At 43.7% G+C, this 16,961-nt stretch overlaps 1 protein-coding gene across 1 annotated transcript in view; it reads right to left on the bottom strand.

Annotated features, from left to right (window-relative positions):
- Positions 1–16,961, bottom strand: part of LOC127576893 (VPS10 domain-containing receptor SorCS1-like) — an 856,973-nt gene that overhangs the window by 423,342 nt on the left and 416,670 nt on the right. The window lies entirely within an intron of this gene.

Genomic DNA, 16,961 nt, shown 5'->3' with positions numbered 1-16,961 from the left:
GTGGTCACCAGGCCTTTGACACTTGTGCAGGTGGTACAGTAGAACTGACTACTCCAATCCCACTTCCTTGCTTTATTCTTCTTACACTGTTAATATTTCTCTGCCCAAGTCTTTATTGAATTCCCTCTCAAACATTGCAACTGATTCAGAACTAACTGGACGAATGAAGCTCATGGTATTTATCTAATCATTAATGCCCCAGGCAGTATTGCAGTCTAAAATATGTTCTTGTCAGTTTTTATTATGTACATTCTCCCTTTTCCTTTTATAGCTGATGCTCTTTCTGTTAAAATTCATTCTAATGCATTAGCTTGTGGTGTCCATTTTAACTCATCTGGCTTCAATCATGAGTAGAAAAAATTGGCTGACATTTAGCCCACAAGACCATAAGATATAGGAGCAGAATGAGGCCATTTGGACCATCGAGTCTGCTCTGCCATTCAATCATGGCTGATTTCTTTTCAAACCCATTCTCCCTCCTTCTCCCCGTAACCCTTAACCCCCTTACCATTCAAGAACCTATCAATCTCTGCCTTAAATACACCCAATGACTTGACCACCACAGCCCTCTTGTGGCAACGAATTTCACAGATTCACCACCCTCTGGCTGAAGAAATTCCTCCTCATCTCAGTTCTAAAAGGACGTCCCTTTATTCTTCGGTTGTGCCCTCAGATCCAAGACTCTCCTACTAATGGAACGTCCTTTCTGCGTCTACTCTTTCGAGGCCACTCCAGGCTGGAACTGAAGGAATACATCACCACAGAAGGTACATATTTCAGGCATGGCATTAAGCAGAGGCCATGTCTAATGTAAAAAGGCTCCATGGCATTATATTGAAGGAGCATAGACTAGTTATCCCCATGTCCTAGTCACCAACATCACTAAAAGTAGGATATCTCTTCATTGTCATGCTGTTTTAATGGGAGTTTGCTGTGTACACACTGCTCCCTGTGTTTCCCATACCACAACTTCCTTGCAAACTTCCTTGTGGCTCCGCTCCCTTGCCGTGAATTCCCAGGTGATAAAATGCTGAGCGTGAGTGATTTCTCACTACAGCTTCACGAGCTCAAGGTGTGTGAGTTCAGATTTACCTGCGGACTACTCTACACCCGCGGGATAATCACAAACAAGGAGACCTAGGTGCCACATAAGGGGCCGGCCATTTAAAACTGAGCTGTGCTGAAATTACTTCTCTGAGGGCAGTGAGCCACTGGAATTCTCTGCCTCTGAGGGGGGGTGGAGACCGGATCACTGGATATATTTGAGACGGATAAATATTTGAAAGATCGAGGAAATGAAAGTGATGGAAAATTGCCACAGCACGGATCACCCATCAAACAATCTGCTGGAGAAACTTAGTGGGTCAAGCAGCATCAATGGGAGGAAAGGGATTGTCGACCCTGCATCAGGACTGAGAGCAGAGAGGCAAGATGGCCAGTATAAAGACGAGAAGGGGGGTGGTCAGAAAGGAGTCCGAGGTGATTGGTGGACTGAGGAAGGGTGTAAGATGACGGGCAGGTAGCGCCAGGTAGGGGAGGGGAGCTGGGGTGGAGTTGGGAGACAGTGGCAGGTGAATGAGAGATGGAGACAGACAAAGAGAGCTCCTCCAGCAGATTGTTTGTTGCTCTAGATTTGAGCATCTGCAGTCTCTTGTGTCTCCACAGATGAGCCATGGTCATATTGAATGGTGGGGCAGCTTTAAGGGCCTTGGTGGCCTACTTCTGATCCTTATTTCTTGTGTTCTTATACTCCTGTGTACAGCAAAGCATCTTTGAGGTGTGGATGAAATTCCTACATTCTCTTGCAAACTCAGATAGTTTCAGCCCTCCTGTTTGTATGTAATTATCTTGCTTTACAACAGAGCACAACGTTTCCTTTATTTCTACACCCAAGCTCCTAGGCATGTTCAGAAGCAAGACCACAAAAGAAGAAGGGCAGGCACGGTAGTGTAGCGGTTAGCGTAATGTAACGCTATTACAGCGCCAGCAACCGAGTTCAATTCCCGCCGCTGTCTGTAAGGAGTTTGTACGTTCTCCCCGTGTGTCTGCGTGGGTCTCCTCCAGGTGCTCTTGTTTCCTCCCACATTCCAAAGGCATACGGGTTAGGAAGTTGTGGGCACGCTATGTTGGCACTGGAAGTGCGGCGACACTTGCGGGCTGCCCCCAGAACACTCTACGCAGCCCTCTACAGGGCAGATGTTAGGATGTTTCCACTCGTGAGAGAGACTTGAATGAGAGGACATAATTACAAGATAAGGAGCTGGCCATTTGAAACCGAGGTGTGTAGAAATTTATTTTGGAGACACAAAAGATTCTGCAGATACTGGAATCTGGAGCAGTACCCAAAAAGTGCTGGAGGAACTCAGAAGTCAGGAATCATCCATGATGGGACATAAACAGTCGACGTTTCAGGCCGAGACCTGATGAAGGGTCTCGGCCCAAAACGTCCACTGTTCATTTCCCTCCATGGATGCTGGCTGACCTGCTGAGTTCCTCCAGCACTTTTTGTAGAAATTTATTTTCATAGAGGACAATAAATTTCTGGAATTCAATGTCTCATGGGGTTATGGAGGCTAAATCATTAGAAGTAGTTAAAGTGGAGGTAGATAAACTTCTGAAATATTTAGGGAATTGAGGGTTAAAGGGAAGTCAAAGTCAAAGTTGAGTTTATTGTCATATTCACATGTATGCACAGGTGCAATGAAAAACTTACTTCAGCAGCATCACAGGCACAGAGCAGCAATATGAGCAGCATTCACAAGAAAAAACATAAATTAAACATAAATTATAAACAATTTTTACAAGAAAGAACACAATTAGAACAAAACTACAAAGTTCAATTTTGTGCAAACTGATCAAACTGGTCATAGCTTTGTTAAACTGTAGTGATTAGGGTTTTGCCGGTTGGTTCACGAACCGAATGGTTGAAGGGAAGTAGCTGTTCTTGAACCTGGTGGTGTGGGATGTCAGAACTGGCACAGAAGAGGAGTTGAGGCCTGGGGCCAGATCAACCAGGATCATATTGAATAGTGGAGCAGGCTTGAGGGGCCGAGTGGCCTACTCCTGCTCTGAGTTAATCTGAACATTAAAATGCTGGAAATACTCAGCAGATCAAGCAGCATCTGTGGGAAGAGAAACAGAGTCCACGTTTCAGATCGGAGACCCTGCCTCAGAACTGGGAAGGAGACCAAAGAAGCTTGTTCATCTGCAGGGAGGGTGAAGGAGGGGGATGTCTCTGATGCAGTGAAACTATGGTGACCATGGGGATAAGCTCTAAATAAGGTTATCTCGTCAATGAGTGAATGGGAGCAGTTCGAGAATGAGAACAAAGGAGTTACAAAGTGCAAAGGAAGAAGACATGCCTGGGAGATCAGGTGAGGCATATCCTTGACTCCCAGAGGGGAACAACTGATACAAACAGAAATCAAGTTACCTGAAGTTAGGGAATTCAACATTAGGTCTGGAAGGCTGCAACATGCCCAGTCGGAAGATGAGGTGCTGTTCCTCAGATTTGTGTAGGACCTCACTGTAACAGTGCAAGGCCACAGACTGATAGGTCAGAGTGGGAGTGGGATGGAGTATTAAAGTGGCAGACAACCAGAAGCTCAGAGTCTTCCCTGCGGTCTGAGTGCAGGTGTTCCGCAAAGTGATTACCCAATCTGCCTTTGGTTTCTCCAGTGCTGAGGACACTGCTCCTATTTTCTTGTGTTCTTGTGAGATAAAATTAAGCCAACTCTTCCCTCTGCCTCCCAGTCCCCACCACCCCTCTCAATATCCTACATGGATAAGGAAGGAAAGGTTTTGAGGGATATGGGCCAAATGCAGGCAAATGGGACTGGCTTAGATGGGAATCCTGGTCAGCATGGACCAGTTGCGCCGAAGGGCCTGTTTCCGTGCTGTCTGACTCCATGACTCGATAACTCGTTCAACAATCCCTCTCAACATCAGGCAGATGCTGGCAACAAACAAAAATATATACCGTATATATATTATGTGTGTATATCACAATTAAAAGAATGAGGCAAAGAACCAGCCTGGATTTGCATATATTGTGTAGTTAGATGAAGTGATCTCTGACAGTGGATCAACTGTGATGACAATCATCCTCTTGGTTAAATAATAAAAAAGGCTCAAGCAACAAGTATTCAAGATGTTTCATGAGGGATGGGAAAGGGAAGAGATTCTGAACAGTGATAATTAATACTACACGTACTTTATTCTGGTTTATTAGTTCTAATTACATGGATCATAATGAATTATTTTATATTTAGGTAATGAGCTGAGTTATTGTTTCACATCGTCAGGGTGACTCTGAAAGCTCAACCAGCTTATCACACTTAAAATAAATTTGACTGCTGACAGGAGTGTATTTCTGTCATTGATACAGGCCACACTTCACGTGATTTAATATCCTGTGTAGAACATGAGGGAGTTGTAGGTGGATGAGACTGGGGAACTGGATGGGGAACTCCATTAGGAGCAAGGTTCCAATTTCCCGTTCAGTTCTGCAGCTCTCCAACCCAGATGAGTGGAAAATGTTTTCTGCCTGCTGCCTGCAATAAGTTTAAATGAGCTTCACTTTCCAGGAGTTCCAACAAGCAGTTAAAAGTTCCACAGATGCTGATATGTGGCTCTGACTGTGGCACAACCGAAGCCCAACCAAGTCTTGAATCTTCCCGTTTGGACAAGAGTTGAATGTGGATAATCCACTGTGCAGGAAAATAAGTCATGAGGAATGGCTTTAGGATCAACAAATCCAACCTCAATCACAGAAAAGGGACTCCAATTGCAGCAGAAGTTTTGTATTTATTCATATCCCCATTGACCCTCACCAATTTTTATAGATGCACCATAAAAAGCATCTTATCCAGATACATCACGGCTTGGTATAGCAACTGTTCTGCCCAAGATTGCAGGAAACTGCAGAGAGTTGTGGACATAGTTCAGCACATCGCGAAAACCAGCCTCCCCTCCATGGACTCTGTTTATACTTCTCACTGACTCGGTAAAGCAGCCAGCATAATCAAAGACCCCTCCCACCCCAAACATTCTCTCTTCTCCCCACTCCCATCCCGCAGAAGATTCAAAAGACTGAAAACGCGTACCACCAGCATCAAGGACAGCTTCTATCCCACTGTTATAAGACGATTGAATGGACTTCTTGTACGATAAGGTGGACTTCTGACCTCACAATCTACCTCATCAAAGCCTTGCACCTTATTGTCTGCCTACACTGCACTTTCTCTGTAACTGTAACACTATATACTGCATTCTGTTATTGCTTTTCCCTTTGTACTACCTCGATGTACTAATGTAGTGTAATGATTTGTATGGATAGCATGCAATATTTTTCACTGTACCTCCGTGCATGTGACAATAACAAACCAATTACCAGTTTCCAATTTACCGATACATAGCTGGCACAGCCAGCATTTATTTTCCCCTCCCTCCCATAACTGCCCCAGAGCCTTTGAACGAAGCAGCTTGCTGGGCCCTTTCAGAGGACTGACAATCCAGCACTGTTATAGTTATCTTTACTGCTACCTACTTTTCATTGTAGAAGTCATTTCACTAACAAAATACAAAATACCAAAGGGATTTCTGCACGTCACTGATCAGGCCTCTGGGTGGCCAATCCCATCACTTCACTAAGAGAAGAGTTTATGCCTCACAGCACTAGAGACCTAGATTCAATCTTAACTCCCAGAGCTGTCCGTGTGGAGTTTGACTGTTCTCCCTGTGACTGTGTGGGTTTCCTATGGGTGCTCCGGATTCCTCCCACATTCAAAAGAGGTTCAGGTTGGTCAGTTAATTGGCTGCTGTAGGTTGGCCCAAAGGTATAGGTGAGTGGTGGACTCTGGGGAAAGCTGATGAGAATGTGGGGAGAATAAAAAAAAGATTAATGTAACGTTGATATAAATTGGTGGCAGATGGTTGGCACGGACTTGTTGGGCCAAAGGGCCTGTTTCTGAGCTATATGTTTTTAAGATTTTATGACCATCCCACCAATGGCAGATGGCACTGGAGATGAAATCAACATCAGCACTGGTGCAAAACAGCCCCCAGGAAAGCAGTAACTCATCGTGGTCTCGATTTCCATGTGACAAGGGTGCAGTTGGTCGGAGGATTTGTAGTCTCAGCTGACATCCTTTCTCATTTGATATTCCTGCTGGCAGCTCAGTTGTATAATGAGCAGAGCAAACCAGGCAGTATTCACATATTGTAAGAATATATTTACAGATCACTGCATACACAGAGTTTAATAACCCAAGTCACCGCATTTCCTTCATGTGGACAGACAGGTGGTAATAAAGTCCTGACATTGCTTTTGGGGAAATAAAACACTAATAGCAGCAACAAAATAATGGTGTCACTAACGTGGGGTATTCATGCAAATTATTTCATTCAAAGTCGAGCATTTTGGGCTCGGGTTATTGACTTATATATATACATATATTCATGATCGATGCATCGACCTTCAAGAACACAAGGAATAAGAACAGGAGTAGGCTACCAGGTCCTTCGAGCCTGCCCCATCATTTAATATGATCATGGCTGATCTACGTCAGCCTCAACTCCTCTTCTGTGCCATTTCTCCACACCCCTCTATTCCTCTATCAACTATTTGATCATCTCCACTTTAAATACTTCTAATGATCCATCTTCCACCTCCCACCAGGGCAGAGAATTCCAGAGATTCACCACCCTCTGTGAGAAGGATTTTCTCCATAAATGACCAGCCCCTTATCTTGTAGTTATGTTCCCTTGTTCAAGACTCCCCACTAGTGAAAACATCCCAATATCTACTCTGTCAAGCCCCCTTAGGACCTTATATGTTTCAATAAGGTCACCCCTCATTCTTTTAAACTCCAACGAATACAGACCCAAACTATTTAGTCTGTCTTGGCACGACAACCCTTTCATTGCAGCAGTTAACCAGATGAATCTTTGTACTGCCTCCAATGTTACTATATCAGTATATTCCACTTCCATTGTAAGCAGTATTCCAGGTCAGGCCTCACCAACACCTGAAACAATTGTAACAATATCTCCCTATTTTAAAACTCCAACCCCTTTGCACTGAAAGCCAAAATGTTTTTTGCTTTCTTAACTACTTCTTGGACTTGCCTACTAACTTTCTGTGATTCAAGCAGTTGAACACCTAGATCCCTGGTGTACTTCACTCACCTAGATAATAAACTGCTTTTTGATTTCTCTTACCCCACATTAAACTCTATTTGCGAGCCTTTGACCCAATCACTGAATCTATCTATGTCCCACTGCAGAGTCACAATGACCTTATCACAACATGTCTATCTATCTATTTTCATATCATTGACAAATTTAATGCCTTACATACGGTTCCTTCCTCCAGGTCACTAATGTAAATAGTGAACAATTGTGGGCCAAAAACTAATCTCTGCGGTACTCTGCTAGCCACCTCCTTCCAGTCTGCAAAGGACCCATTTATTCCAACTCTCTATTTTTTTTATAAGACAGACAGTTTTCAATCCATTCTAACACACTTCCTCCAATACCCTGGGCTTTCAATTTATGCACCAGTCTCTTACATGGCACTCTGTCAAATGCCTTCTGGAAATCTAAGTAATGACGTTTATAGGTTCCCTTCGATCAACTCTCCCCGTTACATCCTCAAGGTTAAACTTGTTTCCATTCCCTCCTATTGTAGAAACTGGAGTGGTGTCGTTGCTCATTCATTCTCTCCATATGAGACCTTATACAGGGTAGGGTTCCTAAGATGTCACTGATGGTTTTAACCAGATGGGTAGCTGTAGCTTTCCCTCCAAGCCAACTGGAAAGTGTCCAAAGGCACATTTGAAACTACGTTTATATATATTTCAATATACCTTTTGTACGATAAGATGACTCTTGATCTCCCAATCTACCTTGTCATGGCCCTTGCACCTTATTGTCTACATGCACTGCACTTTGTCTTTAACTGTAATGCTATATTCTGCATTCTGTTATTGTTTTTCTTTTTGCACTACCTCGATGTACTTATGTATGAACTGATCTACCTGGATGGCATGTAAAGTTTTTGGTAAATTGGTTTATTATTGTCCAACGTACCGAGGTGCAGTGAAAATCTTGTCTTGCATACCGTTCATGCAGATCAATTCATTACACAGCGCATTGAGGTAGTACAAGGTAAAACAATAACAGAATGCAGAATATAGTTTTTCACTGTATCTCAGTACGTGTGACAATCATAGATGAATTACCAATTACGCATATTTGAATTGGGATCAGGAATAGGCCTTTCAGACCCTCAAGGCTGCTCTGCTGTTCAATACAATCACAGCTGATCCTCAGTTCTGCATTCCCACCTTCTCTCAGTAAAACTTCACCCCCTTGCTTATCAAGAATCTACCCACCACTGCCTTAAAATTATTCAAAAACTTTGCTTCAACCACACTTTGAAGATGAGAGTTCCAAACACTCCCGGCCCACCGAGAGAAAAATATGTCTTGAATGGACAACTCTTTATCTTTAAGAAGTGGCCCAAGTGAAGCTTCCCTTTCAACTGTCCTCTTCCTGGGCTTGCTGTTTATCCTTGGTAGCTTACACTCTTGTGAAGAATTCAGTGTTAAATCCCCTGAATATTGTAGTTGTGATAGGTTAATCCAATGAGTCAAGATTTGCCCCACCATTCCAAGTACAGGAGTTGTGGGGTCACATCCTACACCAAAGAGTTGAGTGCAAAAATCTAGGCTAACCTTTGGCGCGTCACTTGAGAGATGATTTCTGGAAGAGATGGTTAACCAATGTTATATATCCTTGTGTAAGAGACCGCAAGGCACTATTCTGAGTTATCACCAGTTTCCTGGCTAACATTAACCCCAAACCACTCAAATTATCCATTATTTACCAATTAGCAGGTCATTGTTGCTTTGTTTTTGTGGGAGTTTCTTGTACACTAATTGGCAGCCATAAGGATATAAGGAACAGGAGCAGAAGTAAATTATTTGGTACTTCCAGCCTAATCTGCCATTCATCAGGGTCATGGTGAATCTCCTACCTCAGCATTTTCCTGTTCTGTCCCAATATCCCCTTCTTCCTTTAATGTCCAAAAACCTACATCTGTTTTGAATGAACTCAGTGACTGAGCCTCTACAGCCCTCCAGGGTAGACTATCACAAAACTTCACCACCCTCTGAACGCAGAACTTTCTCCTCATCTGGTCTTTAATCTGCGACTATGACTCACTGCTTCCTGCATCCAGTCTGTCGAACCCCTGTAAGAATTTTGTATGTTTCAATGGGACCTCCCATTCTTCTCAACTCCAGAGAATTCAGGCCGTTCTGCTAATGAGACAAACTCACCACCCTGGAACAAGTCTCGTGAATCCTTGCCCTGCTCCCTCTATGGCAAGTATGTCCTTTTTTTTAGGCAAGGAGACCAAAACTGGACAAATATTCCAAGTACAGTCTCACCACATTTCTTTGCTGATTAGCATGGGCATAATTTGGCAACAACAGCTCTACCAGGGTCTGTTGCCCATGCTACACAGGTGGACTGTATGGACTCCCTCAGGTTTTCCACCTCCCAGGCCAGGAATCCCACCCGCTGATCCTGCACAGGGGGTTAATTGATGCAAATGGATTAGTCCTCATCCAAATGAATGGGAACGATCAGTTGGTGGGACAAAGGATAGCGAAGATGCTTTTTTTAAAAATTGAATTGTTAGTTTAATGGTTTTTAAGTTGTGTGTGTGTGGGTGTATGATTTTTTTAAATGTTCAAATATTTTTTCAGTGTCATTTCTTTCTTCTAACAGGTTGCAAGTCATCTAATGATAGTGACAAACTTAAAGAAACAAAGGACTGCAGATGCTGGAATCTGGATGAAAAACACGATGATGCTGGAGGAACTCAGCAGGCCAGGCAGCATCCGTGGAGAAAAGCAGGTGGTCAACGTTTCGGGTCAGGACCCTTCCTCAGGACTGAAGATAGGAAAAGGGGAAGTCCAATATATAGGAGGGAAAAGCAGAGCAGTGATAGGTGGACAAAAGAGGGGAGGCGGGGGGAAATAAAGGACTGCAGATGCTGGAATCTAGATGAAAAACACTGTGATGCTGGAAAAACTCAGCAGGCCAGGCAGCATCCATGGAGAAAAGCAGGCAGTCAACATTTCAGGTCAGGACCCTTCTTCAAGACTGGGGAAGCCCAGTAGAAACAAAGGACTGCAGATGCTGGAGAAACTTAACTTTACTAACAGCTTCGGTCACCAGGGAACCAGGCGGGGCTGGGACCTCACTGGCAGTCAAAACCATTCTATGAGTGCAACTGACCATCGACTTCTACGGCAGCCCTGTGCTGCACTCTGCTAGCCAAAGTGCTGAGAGCTGGAACCCAGCTGTGCCCAGGGCAACACATGACCCAAGGACAGACGGACAGTGATTGTTTGGCAGCAGAAGGCTTGGACCATTGTTTGCCTCAACACATTCTACATGCTAGTCAGTTGCACGTCCTTGTCACAGAGCCACAGAGTCAGACAGCATGGAAGAAGGTCTACCATCACACACCCATTTTATTCTCCTCACATCCTCATCAACTTAACCTGCATGTCAATGGGATGTGGGAGAAAACCCATGCAGTCACAGGGAGAACGTGCAAACTCCACACAGACAGCACTTGGTGGTCAGGAATGACCATTCCATCCACTCTCTGGGTCAAAAGGTTTCTCCCGACATCTTTGTTGGATTTATTAGTGATCGTCCAACATGGCTCCTGATGTAAGTCTTCCCCACAACAAAGGGTACAAGAAGATGCACTTCACCAAAGGATCAAACCACAACCTGCAGACGCAGTAAGGAACAATATTGGAAACTGTTACTTCTACTTGCTGTGATATACAGTAGCTGAGATATGCAAGGTTTCATCCTCTGAAAGAATATTATAAATCACTGAATTACATACAATCTTACAGTAAGTATTATTAAATCTGGAACCATGGTGCTAAGAATGGATAAAGAATCCAGTTTTTAATATTGCAGGAAGACAGCAAAAGCTAAGAAGCAATTATAGATTTGGCTGAATGTTTGAAAAACTGGGTAGTTTGCATGCATTGCACAGCTGGTTACAAAGCTCGATACTCATCTCTTTTTAGGGTTAGATACTTTAACCAGTCACTTCAGGGCTAATTGTATAGACTTCAAAATGAAAGTCATCATCAGCACCCTGCTTTAAAAATGAATTATCACTGACTTTTTTTCTCTATTTGTTGTTTTGATCAATAATTGTTCACAATTAAGGAAACCAAGCTTAGAAGAATTATTGAGTTTGTCAGCAGAAAGGAACTGAATTAACACTCTTTTACAAATACCCTTTGAACATAATTGAACTTTTGTAGCTTTGACTTCTTAACAACCTGCATTAGGACTGGTCTTACTGTACCTGATTTGGGACCAATTGAATTCCACAAGGCATTTTCATTGAGTTTGAAGCAGGGGTGTTTGGAAATAGTTTTATTTGTCTAAAGTTTGTTAATAAATCTGACAAAGAACACACACAATCTGGCACAGTTACACAAATTGTAATCATGAGATGTTTCTTTTCTTTCCCAAGCAAATAGTGAGGTTTGCCTACTTATTACAATACACAATGAGGCCATACATGCCATCAGTTTTATACTGTCATCCAACAGATTAATCCCATCAGTCCAATTCCTGCTCAAAATTCCCTGTAACCCTGCACGTAATATCTTTCTCATGTGCCCCTCAACTCCCCTTCGATTCCTTTGACTGCAGAAAGTTGTGGACGCAGCACAGCACATCATAAAAACCAGCCTCCCCTCCATGGACTCTGTCTACACTTTTTGCTGCCTCAGGAAAGCAGCCAAAATAATCAAAGACTCCTCCCACCCCAGACATTCTCTCTTCTTCCCCCTCCCATCAGGCAGAAGATACAAAAGCCTGAAAGCACGTACCACCAGGCTCAAGGACAGCTTCTATCCCACTGTTATAAGACTCTTGAATGGACCTCTTGAACGACAATATGGACTCTTGACCTCATAATCTACCTCGTCATGGCCTTGAACCTTATTGTCTGCCTGCGCCACGCTTTCTCTGTAACTATAACACATTATTCTGCATTCTTTTACTGTTTTCCCTTGTACTACCTCAATGTACTTGTATGATGAAATGATCTGTATGGATGGCATGAAAAACAAAGTTTTTCACTGTACCTTGGTATATATGACAATAATAAACCAATTTGCCACTTACTGACACACCAGGGATATCTCACAGTGGCCAATTAAACTACCAACACATCTCTGGGATGTGAGAGGAAGCTGAAGCACACAGGGGAATCCCACGGAGTATGTGCAAACTGCACATAAACTGCCAAAGGTCAGGATTGAACTTGGGTCACTGGAGCTGTGAGGCAGTGGCTCTATGAGCTGTGCCTCTCTGCCACCTGAAAGGAACGTGGAAGGAAGTATCTAAAACTGCAAGTGTACTATTTATCAATCGATGTTGGGACTCAAGGTAATCAAGGGGCTAGGGCATCAAGTCGAGGAAAAGAGGCAATTTTGGCATTGATCATTGAATAGCAGTGGTAGCCTCAAGAGGTTTAGTGTATACTCTTACTGCTTTTTTTTGTGGTAAAGTCATAGAGCAATATAGCAAAGATACAGGCCCTTCGGCCCAACAAGTCCATGCCGACCATGGTGCCCACCCATCAAGTCCCAATTTCCTGCGTTCAGCTCATATCCCTCTAAGCTGTATCCAAGTTCTTCTTAAATGATACTATTGTACCTGCCTCAACCATTTCCTCTGGCAGCTCAGTAAGCTCACTCCAGATACTCATCATCCTCTGTGTGAAAAAGTTGCCCCTCAGGTCCCTTTTAAATCTTAACCTAAACCTATGCCCCCCCTAGTTTTGGACTCCCCTACCTTGGGGAAAAGACTGTTACTGTCCACCTTATCTATGCCCCTCATGATTTTATAAACCTCTATAAGGTCACCCCTTGTTATGCTCCAACTACAAAATGAAAGGAAATATAAATAAATACTTAGTTGATAGATCAAAATATCATAATTCATTAGCATTTTTCTTAATTGTTATAAAGGGAGACATTTGCATGTGGTGGGTGGAGCTTTGGGAGGAGCTGGGACCACCAAATATCATGTAAGAGCACACAAACAAACAGAAGCAGGAATAGGCCATTCAGCCCCTCAAACCTATCTCACCATTCAATACAATCGTGGCTGATCTTCCCCAAGCCTCAGTTCATTTTCTGTGCCAGTTCCCCATTGCCTCAATGCCCCAATCTATCAAAAATGTATTGATCTCCTCTTTAAATACCTCACAGCTACAGAGAAAGTGCAGTGCAGATAGACAATAAGGTGCATGGTCACAACAAGGTAGATTGTGAGGTCAGAGTCCATCTCATCGTCCATCTTACTGCACAGGCAGCAGCAGAGGCCAGGATTGAACTTGGGTCACTGGAGCTGCGAGGCAGCTGCTTTACTAGCTGAGTCATGATGCTGCCCCCCTGGTTGTACCTCTTCAAAAGTCAGCAAATGGAAATCCCTGCACATGCACGTATCAATGTCCCAATCACACCTTAACTGGTGGGACCTAAATGAAACGGTTCCAGGAAATTGAAAGAACATGGTTTATCTACAGTCTTTGGAGATTTGCCATCTCAAAGAAGCTTGCACAAACATTTTTCCTTCATCATTACTTAAACAAATCCATAAAGGGTTTTTTTTCAGTGAATGCATTATAGATTTGTTAAACCTAACATACAGGAGAAATGATAATAACAGACTACAAATCGAAAGAGTGGGTAATTGCACCAAATTGAGATGTCAGAGGAGCATTGTGTCTTCTCAGGGATATTCTAGCTTCTGGAGCTGGCACTGTGTTACCTCCAGCAGTGCGTGTTTGGATTATTTATAAATATCCAATTTAGTGTCTCCTTGAAGATGCTGTTTCATGAGCAAGGAATGAGCAGAAAACTCCTCCACTCACTCCATCCGCCCATCACCCTCACATTCCCCCCACTGCCCTCCCCACCTCCCTCACTTGATTCCATACTCCACCGGTCTCTCCTATCAGATCCCATCATCTGCAGCCCTTTGTGGCCTCCACCTATCACCTCCCAGCCTCTGTCGCTACCTCCACCCCTTCCTCCCTCCACCCGCCTATCACCCCTCCTCACCTGGATCCACCTATCACTTGCCAGCTCTAACTCCACCCCTTCCCATCACTTTTGTGTACTGACTATCTCCCCTCTATCTTTCAGTCCAGACAAAGGGTCTCGACCCGAAATGTTGACTGTCCATTTCCTTCCACGGGAGACTAGATGGGCAGAGGTTTCGACGTACATGTGACTAATAAATAAATCTTATCTTATCTTATCTTATCTTAAGGTGAAAGATTTAAAAGGGACCTGAGGGGCAACTTTTTCACACAGAGTTAAGATAAGATTTCTTTAATAGTCACATGTACATTGAAACACACAGTGAAATGCATCTTTTGCGTAGAGTGTTCTGGGGGCAGCCCTCAAGTGTCACCACGCTTCCGGCGCCAACACAGCATGCGCACAACTCCCTAACCCTTACGTCTTTGGAATGTGGGAGGAAACCACAGCACCCAGAGGAAACCCATGCAGACACGGGGAGAACGTACAAACTCCTTACAGACAGCGGCGGGAATTGAACCCGGATTGCTGGTGCTGTAATAGCATTACGCTAACCGCTACACTACCGGATATGGAATGAACTGCCAGAGAAAGTGGTTGAGGCAGGTACAATACAACATTTAAAAGACTTTTGGATAAGTACATGGATAGGAGGGGTTTAGAAGGATATGGGCCAAACGCGGGTAAATGGGATTAGTTGGTGGACGCCATGATCGAGTTGAGCCGAAGGGTCTATTTCCATACTGTATTACTCTATGATTCAAGATGCTGCCTGACCCACTGAGTTCTTCCAGCAGCTTGTCGTTTGCTCCAGATCCCAGAATCTTCTGTCTCTAAGGTGTGGACAGGTTGGGTGAGGGTTCATTAATGTCCTGCTCTGCTCTGGTTGCCCGTAATCCCTCCCCCCACCCCAGCGGTCACTTTTACGTCAGAGTCTGTGAATAATAATCAAAGAAAGAGCTGGACTTTGTTTCCTTTCCTGTCTTGTCCACAAACATAAAGGCCAACCTAAGAACCTCCACTGCTTCCCTGCCAGAGGATAGAGGGTACAGCACAGAAAACAAACCAAACCAGTGGAATTCTAAGCTTACCTGACCCAATTACACAGGCAACAAACATAAGTGATGTCAACATAGAAGCTGGTGTATTGAAGTCCCAAACTTGGAGGGAGATGGAGGTGGAGGGGCTGGAGGGGGTTGGGGGTGAGTGGGGGGAGAGGTGAGAGTGGTGAGGGGAAAGGGGAAATTGTGGGTCAGAAAAAACCTCATGCAGAACATTATGACAGAGCTACTTTAAGTGGGGTCCCATCTCCATCCATTAGCTGGGAGTCAGGCTAACAGGCCAGAGACCTTCTCGGACAGAAGCCTGCTTTGCAAGGCTGAAGTCTATGATGAGAGATCACTGGGGGATGGAGAGGACTGAATCAAAGAAATGGGCCTCCATTGGTGCAGGTGGGTCCCAACCGCAGAACAGGGAGTCAGGTGGTGGGACCAGCAAGTCAACACTAGTTTAAATGTCAGTGGTGAGAGTGGATGAATCATCAGTGAGCTCAGGTTCCGGCCTATTGGCTCAATTTAGGATAGGTGATGGCTGTTTCAAAATGGACAGCGGTTTAACAAAGAACATGAGGGATTTTATTTGAGGGGGAGATGGGTGATAGGGGGCATTGCACACAACTCACCATTGCATTGCTATTTCTATGTTACTGTCCTCTAATCAGGATTTACAGCTGCTGAATGATTTTCCAATCCCACCAAATTACAAATTAATTCGTCATAGCATGAGGAATGAAAACAATACTCATTATCTAATTTATATCTTTGGCCCTTGCTCTGTTTAACTTAAAACAGTGTTGTGGATTTAACATTTCCATGTTGTTTACTATCTGGTAGACCTTACCAATACTCCCTCTCATTCACTTGCTTTCATGATTGAGTGGAGCAAGTTTTAGTACCATCATGACAATCTTGTATGCCACTTACTTAGCAGATGAGTGCCACATACTGTCAGCATTATTAATTGTTGTTTCACTAGGAGTGGATAAGCTCAGTATTTCTTCTACCACATTTCCAGAATCCACTTTATCCCCTCCACTGGCTAATTTGTTGTGTATGTGCATCTCCTACATGCCAGACTTCTTGGCTGTGGTACCAATCTTCAACTATACCGCATATATTCCTTCCTAACAAAACAAAAGCCTTTGCATTCTTTATCTAATTTGGAAGATAACCCAAAGAAAGGGAGCAACCTGCAGCACCCAGCTCCACCCAAGGATCTTCCCCCTCTGTTGTCTACCTTGGCCTGATTTTGACAGCCGACGTTTCACATACATTTGCATGAATGTTGTAGCTTCCATAGTCACATTTAAATGATAGTGGTTTTATGTCAAATTGCGCTTGTGTAAACTGCAGAAAAAAAACACAATCTCTGGGACTCACGTAAAGAGTGATATCAAAATACGCACTGATCTCAGTGGCAGACAGAAGTACCATTAGTTGGGACACTGACTGAACTGAATCAAGTTACAATTAACCCAGCTCCCAAGGGCTTAACTCTTATGCAATAAATTCTACTTTAAAACTGGCAATTATACACAACAGGGATCTCTTTGACTTTGCATGTGAAAGGGGTGAAAGTGAATCAGTTATCCTTCTTAGATCACTCCCAGTTTTCAATTACACAAACCACCTTGAATGAAATGTGGCAGCATTCCATTACTCATTTTGGACGACTGCACTTCCATGACATAAGAGGCCATTTTGCCCATTGAGTAAATGCTGGCTCACA

This window comes from Pristis pectinata, chromosome 12, assembly GCF_009764475.1.
Source record: "Pristis pectinata isolate sPriPec2 chromosome 12, sPriPec2.1.pri, whole genome shotgun sequence".
NCBI classification, from domain to species: Eukaryota; Metazoa; Chordata; class Chondrichthyes; order Rhinopristiformes; family Pristidae; genus Pristis; species Pristis pectinata.
Note: the sequence above shows the minus strand (reverse complement) of the source record. Positions and strands in the feature narration are given on the sequence as shown.